We start from the raw sequence: 11,363 nt of genomic DNA on the forward strand, positions 1-11,363 counted from the left end.
CAAGTTGATTGTGTCAATGTGAGCACTAAGTTGAGCACTCAATTGAGTAACGGAGTCCACTTCATACTTTCCTCCTCTAGTAGCCTTGCGAGGTCTACTATATTATGAATTATGGACCGCCATTTCCTCAATCTTGTTCCATGTTTGATTGTCATCAACTTCGGTGAACATTCCATTTGATCCCATATTGAGAATGTTCCTTGAATCTTCATATAAACCATTCCAAAATTGTTGTACCAAGAACCATTCGCTAAGCCCATGGTGAGGACATGAGCGACAAACACCTTTGAACCGCTCCCAAGCTTCATACAAAGATTCTTCATCCCTTTGCTTAAAACTCGTAATTTGAGCTCTTAGCATGTTAGTCTTTTCCGGTGGGTAGAATTTTTTGTAGAAAGCTAGAGCTAACTTCTTCCAAGAATCTATTCCAAGGGTGGCCTTATCAAGGCCCTTCAACCATTGCTTTGCGGTGCCGATTAACGAAAAAGGAAATAAGACCCATCTAATTTGGTCTTGAGTCACGCCCGTTTGAGAGATAGCATCACAATAATCGCAAAAGGTTTCCATATGAGAATGAGGGTCTTCACTTGGCATCCCCCCAAATTGGCTCCTCTCAACTAGTTGGATGAAGGCGGACTTGGCAATAAAATTTCCGGTTAGATGTTGCGGTGTAGGAGTACCATTTGGTAGATTCTCCTCGGTGGGTATAGAGTGTGACGAGAATTTAGGCATTGTAGGTGGATTTTGTGGGATATTGTTTAATGGGTTCTCTTCTCCTTCTATTGCGAAAGGATTGACAAACTCACTAGTGGGTTGAACAACTTCACCAACACCTCTCAAATTCCTCCTAACAAGTCTCCTATTATTCGTCAAGGTTCTTTCGATTTCACGGTCAAAAGGTAACAAATCACCTTGTAACCTTCTAGACATGCAAAATATCAAACAACTCAAAAACAATTAGAACAAACTTGAGGAGTTCTACTTCCCCAAGGTGAAAAAGACACAACTAATAACAATAAAAGAAATCTTAAATCAATTAAACACCGTCCCCGGCAACGGCGCCATTTTTGATCGGGTCCATTTCGTGTTCACAATTAAGTATATGTGGTCGTTGGTCAATGGTCGATACAAAACACAATTTATACTCCACAAACAACTCTAAAATTAGTAAAGAGGCAAGTAAAGGTCGGATCCCAAGGGACGGGTATTGAAATGAGAATTCTATTGTAACTAGTAGTGTCTAGGGGTGTCACAAATTGGGTTGATGTAGAAGGTTACTAAACTAAAATAACAATGAAAATAAACTAGCAAGATGAATAAAATAAGGGGTGTAAACAATTGATTAAAGGCACTAGGGTGTCATGGGTTCATAGGGGAATCATGGGATATGATCATACAAACATGTTCTCAAATTATAAGCAAGCAATTATTGTTGTGATGGATTGAGTTGGGTTATGTCTTACAATCCTAGGAAAGTTTGGGTCCCGGAGCCGAATCGATTAGATTGTACAACACCTACAAGTCGACTTAATCTTTCCTACTCAACACATGCATGGTCTAACAAGACTCGAGTTGGGTTATGTCTTACAAGTCTCATTGAAAGGATAGGAGATGATAGTAAATGCAAGGATTCATAGGCTTAGCATTTCATCAAATATAACATGTGCATGTATTAAGATCAAAACAAGCAAGCAAATAAGATATGAAAGCATATTGATTTAAGCATGAATCATTCCCCATGTTGGTTTCCCTAATCACCCATTAACCCTAGCTAAGAGACTACTCACTCATTATCATGTTGATCATGCTAGCAAGGTTGTCAATCATACTAACAATATGAAACATGATGAATAAATGAAAGTAATTAACAATAATTAAAAAGGGATTAAGAGATTATACCTACTAATGATTCCAAAATAATAATGCAAAGAATAATAGAAGAACTTGATGATTGATGGAAGGTTGTCAATCTCCCAATAAACCCAATAATCTTCTAATTACCCAAAATAAAGGAAGAACAAGAGAGAGATTAAAGAACTAAAACTTGGATTAAAACTTGATTAATACTTGATTACAATATTGAAGAGAGATTTGATTGATATTAACTACTCTAAATATTGATAAGAAGAACATGCTCCTCTAATTAGACTAATGGGGTATTTATAGTGCAAATTAGGAGGATGCATTAGGGTTAACTAAGGGCTAAACTAGTAATTACACTTTTTAAGTTGAGCAAGGAGGACCCGGTATTTTCCGAGAGAAGGGCTTCTCTTTTCGTAGCTTGAAGAATGAAATCCGTCTTTGTGCGAATCCGTGTGGATTAGAGTCGGGACGGCCGGATTTGGGCGGTGCAATCCGAGCGGATTCAGGAGAGGGACGCTCGGATTGTTGAGGGGGAATCCGAGCGGATTCCAAGGAGGGACGCTCGGATTGTGCTGGCTGGACGGACGGATTGTCTGCAATCCGTTCGGATTGTTGGTCAGCTTCAATTCTTCCTTTTTTCTTCCCTTTTCTTCATAAATTCCTTGGGGATCTCCTTGGGGACGCAAGGATCCTTTCTCAACAATGTTCTTCTACTATAATATGTACAAAGGCCTTCTAGTCTTGTCTCTTCTTGATGCTTGGTCATTGAATACAATCAATTTAGCCTCGTTTTGCCATGAAAATGCAAGATTCTTACTCCTTTCCTACCAAGGGATCAAAATCTCAAAGAATATGCAAAACAAAGAACTAAAGATAAGAAATGACCCAAATAGGCACTAAAAAGCATGGAAACAATGGTAATTCGGGGGCTAAATATGCGCCAATTATGGTCACATCAGTCACTCCGTCTTGTTGAGTCGATCTTTGTCTCGTCCTTTGTGTTGTCTGCGTTCAGTCTTGGAACCGTGTCGGATTGAGTTGTAATGTGAGCCGTTTTTCTGCCTCAGAGCCATGGCCCCGTCTTCAACTTCGTCTGTCTACCACAACAACAATGATAACAACAGAGATGTCACAACTGATCAGCTAGACAGCCTGCTTACCGCTCTTAAGGTCACTCTGGATCGCGTCGAGACCCGTATCGACACCCTGGAGAACAAGGAAATTAGGGAACATAATACCCCACCTCTGACTGAAACTGAGAAGAGGCTGAAACTGTTGGAAGAACAACTCCTGGCCCGGGGTAACAATATCCACCTTGAAAATAACCGAAGGTTCGAACCTGTTGGGGATCAGTTACTTGACAACTTCACCCTGACCGATGTGCCTAAGTTCAAGGGAGTGGAGGACCCACTCAACCACATCCGTGCTTTCAAAGACTACATGGCCATTAAAGGGGTCAAACAGGAGCTCTTTACCTGGATCTTTCCATCCTCTCTGGAGCCGATTCCTCGCCAATGGTACTACTCCTTGGATCCGAAAAACCTTACTACTTGGGATGAGATCGTAGTGGAGTTTGCCAAACAGTATGCCGACAATGTCGAGATCCATGCCAACACCCGTACTCTCGAAGTGCTAACCCAAAACGACAAGGAAGGGTTCACTGAGTTCCTAACCCGTTGGAGGAGGGTGAGCACTCAGTAGGCCAGTAAGCCGAGTGAACCAACTCTGGTGGAGAAGTTTGTCAACAACCTCCGCCCGGTTTATGCCAACCTACTGAGGTATCAAAATATCAAAACTTTTCAAGATCTGCAGATTCTAGGGACACGTATTGAGGACGACCTTCGAAAGGGTGTCTTAGCAAAGACCACTGGCAGGGGTTATCAAGGATCCACCTCAACCAGATCTCGCCCTTACAGTCAGACAAACAAGATTGATGAGGTTAACCTCGTCGAACCATCTGCCAAGAAAACTGAGCGCCCCCAGAGAGTGTTCACCAACATAGGGTCGACTTATGCAAGTGCCTTGAAAAGGCTCATGGACCAAGGGAAGCTACAACCGATCGGGCCCACCCCGGACCCGGTCGACGCCAAGAAGTCCCGATTTTGGAACCCCAACGCCTCTCGCCGATATCATCGAGGGAAAGGGCATGATACCGAAAATTGCTTCAAACTCAAGCACCTCATTCAAGACATGATTGAGAAGGGAGATTTGCCTATACCCCCACCAACTAAGCCGAACTACAAAACGAATCGCCTGGGAATTCACGCCATCTCTGACGATGAACTGACCCTAGACTGCTCTCATCTCATCTTGCCGATTGACGACGGGGTGAATGTTCTGGAAAAGGATCCTTCAGACGGAGTGTTCGTGTTCAGTGCTGCCACCATGCTCACTATGTTTCAGCAAGTGGAAGAGGCCATAGCCAGCCTCTCTGAGAGAATTACCCGACTCGACGACGCCTACCGTCGACTCATCTTCAATCCCCCAACACCGCGTCCGAGGGAGAATTCCCCAAGCAGTCAAAACTACCCACCTCAGGATAGATTGCTCCCGCGACCATTCTGGCACAGACCTCACGAAATAACTACCCTCAAAATAACTACCCCCACAAAAATTACCCTCACAAAAATATCCTCCACAAGAGCTACCCACCGAGGAATACACCTCCAAGGTATCCTCGAGACCCTGAAATTAACGGCATATGGCAGGATGGTGTTGATTATGTCTATGTCATCCCAGGGAAGGAGAAGCGGAATAAGAAAATCGGACATCTCACCCGGTCCGGACGTCCCTATCAGAATCCGAGCAATCCAACGGTCGTTCCAACAACGAATGACCAAATCGTCCCAGAGGTGGACACTCAGCCAAAGGCCCCCGAGAACTCAATCCTGAAACAGCTCCAGAAAGCAAAAGCCGAAATCTCAATTTGGCAACTAATCGCAACGTCTTTTGAGCGTCGACAGGCCTTGCTGCAGGCCTTGGGAAAATTAACCGTGCCCTGCACCTCTTCCCCAGAAGAAATAGTGGCACACATGACGAGAGACGCCCCTGATCTGAGTAACCCGGTCGTCTTCTCCGACGAGGATATTCCCCTGTTTGGAGCCAATCATAACCTGGCCCTGTACATCACCGTACAATGCCTCCAAAAGAATATACCAATGGTCCTCGTGGATGACGGTTCCGCTGTGAATGTCATTCCTCTCAAAACTGCCCACATGCTGGGTATCAAGGAAACTGATTTAATCCCAACGAATCAAGGAGTACGCGCCTACGACGGCACTCGTCGCAAGGTCGCTGGGCTAGTCACTTTGACCATCGTAACCGGGCCATTAGAAAGACAAACCAGTTTTCAAGTGGTCGACATCGATGCGTCCTTCAACATGCTCCTGGGACGTCCCTGGATTCACGTCGTCAAGGCAGTCACATCAACGCTCCACCAAAAGATCAAGATCCCCTTCAACGGGGAAACGATCACGATCCCCGCTTCCCCAATCAAAGCAGTTATGAGAAGAGGGGTAACCTCCCAAGCCATTGAGGAGGACGACAATGAAATGTGGGGTTTCCAAGCCGTAAACGCCATAACTGATGAATTGGCAACCTCTGAGTGTGACCCGTTCACCAACCTCACGATCAACCGTATCATGATGCGTCAAGGATATTTCCCGGGTTTGCCGCTCAATCAACTAAAGGACCCATTGCCTCCCTTGAAACAGGCTAAGGTCCCCAACATTCCCTTTGGGCTGGGATACGAACCTACTAATGAAGACATCCAGGAGATGAACCTCCTAATCCGAAAACGCAAGAAGCACGGAGTCATCCTCCGTCCATACCACCTGACTCTCAACGGATACTTTGTCCCCGAGGGAGAGTCTGAACTCTACCACGGCTTTCCAGAGCCAATCTATGACTCTGTGGTCAGGGCTAGATACTCGGGAGTGGAAGTCTTCCAGGACTGCTACTTTATCCCCGACAACATCGAAGCTACATCAACCGAGTCCAAACCGTCACCATGCCTTGACGGACAAGCTGTCACACTCCTATTTGGGGAAGATAACGTCAAACACCTCGACTATGAGGACATTATCAACATCGCCCTGAAAGACAACCAGTTTGATCCAACCGCCTTGATCTCTGATACTGACCCGGAGAAAGCTACCCAGGGCTGGAGGAAAACCATCAAATGGACCGATCGCCAAGGCCGCATTCTCAAGATAACAACTGGAGAAGGCCTTATTTTCAAGGAGGGAGGTGACGAAGGATCTGAGTCTGAGTCTGAGTCGGAGTCGGAGTCTGTCATAGCTCCTAACGCTCCTGATGTCCCAGTCAAGGTCCCCTTCCCACTGTTTTATCACAAAGTCGTGGCTGATTCAGATGTTGAGTCTACTAGGGTCACCCCCACTCCCATGAAAGGTGACAACTTGGAGCCTGTTCCAGGGGCCACTTCCTCTGTCGTGTCGCCTCTGACTGACCACGAGATGTCTGTCCTTTCCGAGCTATTCGCTCGTGTCAACTTAATAAACGCTAAGTTTGCTTATGACTCGTCTCAATTTAACTGCAATGCAATTCTGAATGATTATGAGGAATTTGACTTGAGTGACTACCCACCTCACTTAGCCAAAGAACTTGACAAGCGGGAAACCAGAACCCCCATCACTGAGGAAACCGAGCCTATTAACGTAGGAACCGAAAATACACCTCAAGAACTTAGGATAGGGACAACCCCGGACCCCTCGGAAAGACAGCAGTTCATTGACCTCCTCCACGAATAAAAAGACGTGTTCGCCTGGTCTTACAGAGATATGCCTGGGATTGACAGCGAAATCGCAGAGCACCGGATACCCATTAAACCCGGAGCTAAACCTGTGAAACAGAAGCTACGCCGGATGCGTCCTGAATGGGCCCTAAAAATCAAAGAAGAGGTGGACAAATTGTTCAAGGCTGGGTTCATCAAAGTGCCTGAATACTCGGATTGGGTGGCCAACATTGTGCCGGTACCAAAGAAAGACGGAAGAATTCGTGTTTGCGTCAACTTCAGGGATATGAACAAGGCGAGTCCAAAGGACGACTTCCCTTTGCCACATGTTGACATTCTGGTGGACAACACTGCCGAACATGCTCTCCTATCATTCATGGACGGGTATGCCGGGTACAACCAGATTAAAATTGCTGAGGAAGACATGCACAAAAATGTGTTCACCACACAATGGGGTACATATTGCTACACGGTCATGCCTTTCGACCTCATCAACGCCGGACCAACCTATCAGAGAACCGCTACCACTCTCCTACATGATATGATGCACAAGGAGGTAGAGGTATATGTCGATGACATGATCGTCAAATCAAAAAACGGGACGACCACATCAATGCCCTCCGGAAATTCTTCGCTCGTCTGCGGAAATATAACATGAGACTAAATCCTCAGAAGTGTGCATTTGGGGTCACCTCCGGAAAACTCTTGGGACATGTCGTCAGCAAAAGAGGCATTGAGATTCATCCAACCAAAATCAAAGCCCTTCAACAAATGCCTCGGCCTAAGAACGAGAAGGAGATTCAGAGATTTCTCGGTCAGGTCCAATACATCAGCCGGTTCATTGCCAAGCCTACTATGATCTGTGAACCGATATTCAAAAAGCTTCGTACCTCCGATCACACCGATTGGGACGACGACTGTCAAAAGGCCTTCGACAGGATAAAGGAAATCCTATCCAAACCTCCTGTCCTCATGCCACCTCAACCGGGGATTCCTCTATCCCTATACCTGACTGTTACCAACACAGCCATGGGAGCAATGCTCGCACAAACAGTTGACAATGAGGAGAGAGCCATCTACTACATCAGCAAAAAGTTCATTGAGTACGAGACGAGGTATACCCAACTGGAAAAGACATGCCTTGCCCTAGTATGGTCAACGAAGAAGCTGCGGCATTACATGCTCAGCTACTCGGTCCACATCTACTCCAAGATGGACCCGGTTAAATACATCTTCGAAAAACCCGTACTAACGGAAGGCTGTCTAGATGGACACTCATGCTGTCCGAATTTGACCTCAAATTTTTACCCCTCAAGGTTATCAAGGGAAGAGCAGTCGCTGATTTCCTGGCGGAAAATCCCGTCAATGAGGATCCAACGACCGACACATGGTCACTTCCTGACGAAGATATCCTTTGTGCCGACTCCGACACATGGGACCTATACTTTGATGGTGCATCTAATCTGAGAGGCTTCGGGGTAGGAATCCTTCTAATATCACCAGAGAGAGAACATGTTCCGATCTCGGTCAAGCTAGACTTCGCCGTCACCAACAACGTCGCTGAATATGAAGCATGTCTCTTCGGCCTACAAGCAGCCATCACACTTGGCATCAAGAGACTGAGGGTCCATGGCGATTCCTCACTCATCATCAATCAGGTATCCGGATCATGGAAAATCCGATCTGACAGCTTAGCTCCCTACCGAGCAAAGATCAATCAAGAGGCCGAGTTCTTCGACCAAGTCGACTACTTCCACTTGCCGCGAGAGGAAAATCAATTTGCTGATGCCCTGGCAAAACTTGCCACGCTCGTCAACATACCCGACGACATGACATCAATGCCCCTATGTGTTGAAAGACGGAGCGAACCAGCTCACATCTGTTCCATTATCGACGACGAGGAAAACCATGATGAACCTTGGTACCAAGCCATCCTCAATTACAAAACCAAAAATGAATTCCCTCCCAACTCTGATCAAAGAGGACAAAGAGCCATCCGTTTACTTGCATCACAATTCGTGATAAACCAAAATCAACTCTACAAAAGAACACCCCAAAGAATTCTACTCCTTTGCATTGACCATCACAAAGCCAATAAAGTCATGGGAGAGGTTCACGACGGAGAATGTGGCCCTCACATGAGTGAAATGATGCTTACATGGAAAATCATGCATCTAGGTTACTACTGGACCACCATGGAAGCTGATTGCCGTAACTACGTCAAACGTTGCCACAATTGCCAAATCTTCGCCAACATACAACACATACCACCATCCCTTTTGTACACAATGACGTCGCCCCGGCCTTTATAAACCTGGGGCATCGACATCATCGGGAAAGTCAACCTGATAGGCACCAAGGGGCATTTCTTCGTCCTTGTCGCCATAGACTACTTTACCAAGTGGGTAGAAGCACAGTCATATGCAGTCTTGACCGCCAAACAAGTGGCCAAGTTCATTCAAAAGAACATCATCTGCCGATATGGGGTACCCCATGAAATCATCAGCGATCAAGGCTCTTGATGCGTGTCATTTATATGATGTTTTACACCCTATTTTACACGCATTTCAGAGCTCATTTATGTAGTTTAAGGCTACTATTTGCCCCATTTCGTCTACTTTCGTATTTTTTGTGTAATATTGCAGATTTATGCGGAAATGAGTAGATTTTGAGCCAAATCCGTCCCCGAGTATCTTGCATTACATCTGACGTGAAGTATTTACTCAAGGAATGAGCTTGGTGCGCATTTCAAGGCCCGAAAGACAAATCCACGAGAAGTTAGAAGTCAAGAATCAGCTAAAGCAGTCAATCGACCGCTACCTATGGTCGATCGACCATACCACGACTTCCAGAACTACATGCATCGCACCAGATCGATCGACCGGTCCCAGTGGTCGATCGACCAAACCGATACTTCAGACGTGAATTAAAAGATCGAAGAACTTGAAGCCCATTGTATTTAGGTTTTGGAAATAAGAGCTACGTTGTATTCTATATAACGTAAGCTAGGTATTCAGAAGGATCGAATTATTATTCAAGTTTAGCATACAGTTCTTTAGGAAATAATTAGGGTTCCGAATATTGTTTCGTATACAAGTTACTTTTTGCATTCGTTTTCTGGATTCGATTCCTGCAATTCTTCCTTTCGGTATTCCCCTATTCTTGTTTCAGTTCATCCTTATTATCGTTCATAGTTAGAAATTGCTAGTTAGTTTCCCGAAGCCTTAATTATCGTTTTATGCTAATCTTTTATTCCGTTAATTCAAGCATGAAATCAGTAGTTTTAATCCTTAATATTGTTGTTGTTTCCACTATAGTCATTAGTAGCTAAATTATTTGTGCTAGGATGTAGGGAATTTGTAGGATTAGGCGGCGTAGAATAGTAGACTGAAATCGCGTGTCAGTCGATCGACCGCCATACCTGGTCGATCGACTAGCCACGTAAGGTTTTGCTTCGTTTTAATTGATTTAAACTCTATATTTGATGAATCGAGTGCACACGACTAGTTGAATGTTTAGGATTTGACTGACCCATTAGATCGAAAGATAGGGAAGGTTGATTGACCACCAAGGAAATGACTAAACTATGCTGAGATCGAAAGATAGGTAAAGTTTAGGTTTTTAGTCACTTTTCAGGACGAGAGTCAGTACTAGTGATATTAGGGACCCGTAGCGAGATCGAAAGATGCTACTTGTTAAGAGTGGACCGAGAGGACCTCTTGTTTTCCCGCCTTATGTGTTTGATTTAGACCTACTTAGTATGCTGCCGCCGAAACTATAGTGAACCGACCATCCTTGCACCCCTTTTAATATTTGTTTTATCAGTCTATTTAGTTTATTGTCTTTTATTGCCCTTAGTTATAGACTAAATCAACTAAACCCCCACATTCGTTACCTTAGACTAGAATTAAACATCTAATAATTACATCTGCCTCTCTGTGGTTCGACCCTGTTACCACTAGCTTTTGTTAGTCTTAATAGGAAATATAAATATTATTTTTGGTACTCACAACGACGGGTATCAAATTTTGGCGCCGTTGCCGGGGAGGCAATTGTTCTAATTTTTAATGTTTTATTTTAGTCTGTTTCTTAGTTTAAGGGACATTCGTTCCTTAAACTATTCTCATATTCTTTTTGTAGTTTCTTCTTATGCGCAGGTCATAAGGTGGTGAATTAATACCTTTCAATCCTGAGATTGAGAAGACCTTGCATGAGTTGAGACGATCATCTAGAGTACTGCCGACAGAGGAAGAGCTGAGTACTCTGTCTAGTTACTACGAGAACAAGCTATACGAGGAGGATCCACCTTCATCACCCATTTCCACTTCTTCAGCTGAGACAGTCACATCTCCATAATTTCCAGTCATGGCTGAAGAAGCGAGTATAGCAAGTCACTCTGAGCCGACAGCTTCAAACCTATACAAGGGGTTCGAATTACCGGGAGCTGATAGGAAATTCGAACCGAAGCCTGCTTATATCAACTTGGTTGAGAGAAACCAATTCGGGGGAGCTGCAAATGAAGATGCAGCCAAGCATATGGAGATATTTATTGATTATTGCTGCTCTATACCCCCGCCGACCGGTGTGACCCATGACCAGATAAAGGAGACTATGTTTATATTCTCACTCCGCGATCTTTGCAAGGGAGTGGTACGAGAGATCCGGACCGAGCTGCTAATGGGATCACCGACTGGAATTCTTTGGCCTTGGCATTCTACAAGAAGTACTTTTCTGCCTCGAAGACGAA

General features: G+C 44.8%; 1 non-coding gene across 1 annotated transcript; it reads left to right on the top strand.

Annotated features, from left to right (window-relative positions):
* Window positions 1-253: 253 nt before the first annotated feature.
* Window positions 254-360, top strand: LOC141616575 (small nucleolar RNA R71). The gene has a single exon (XR_012530913.1). It is a non-coding gene; the product is annotated as a small nucleolar RNA R71 (small nucleolar RNA).
* Window positions 361-11,363: the final 11,003 nt, after the last annotated feature.

This window comes from Silene latifolia, chromosome 11 (assembly GCF_048544455.1).
Source record: "Silene latifolia isolate original U9 population chromosome 11, ASM4854445v1, whole genome shotgun sequence".
Taxonomy (NCBI): Eukaryota; Viridiplantae; Streptophyta; class Magnoliopsida; order Caryophyllales; family Caryophyllaceae; genus Silene; species Silene latifolia.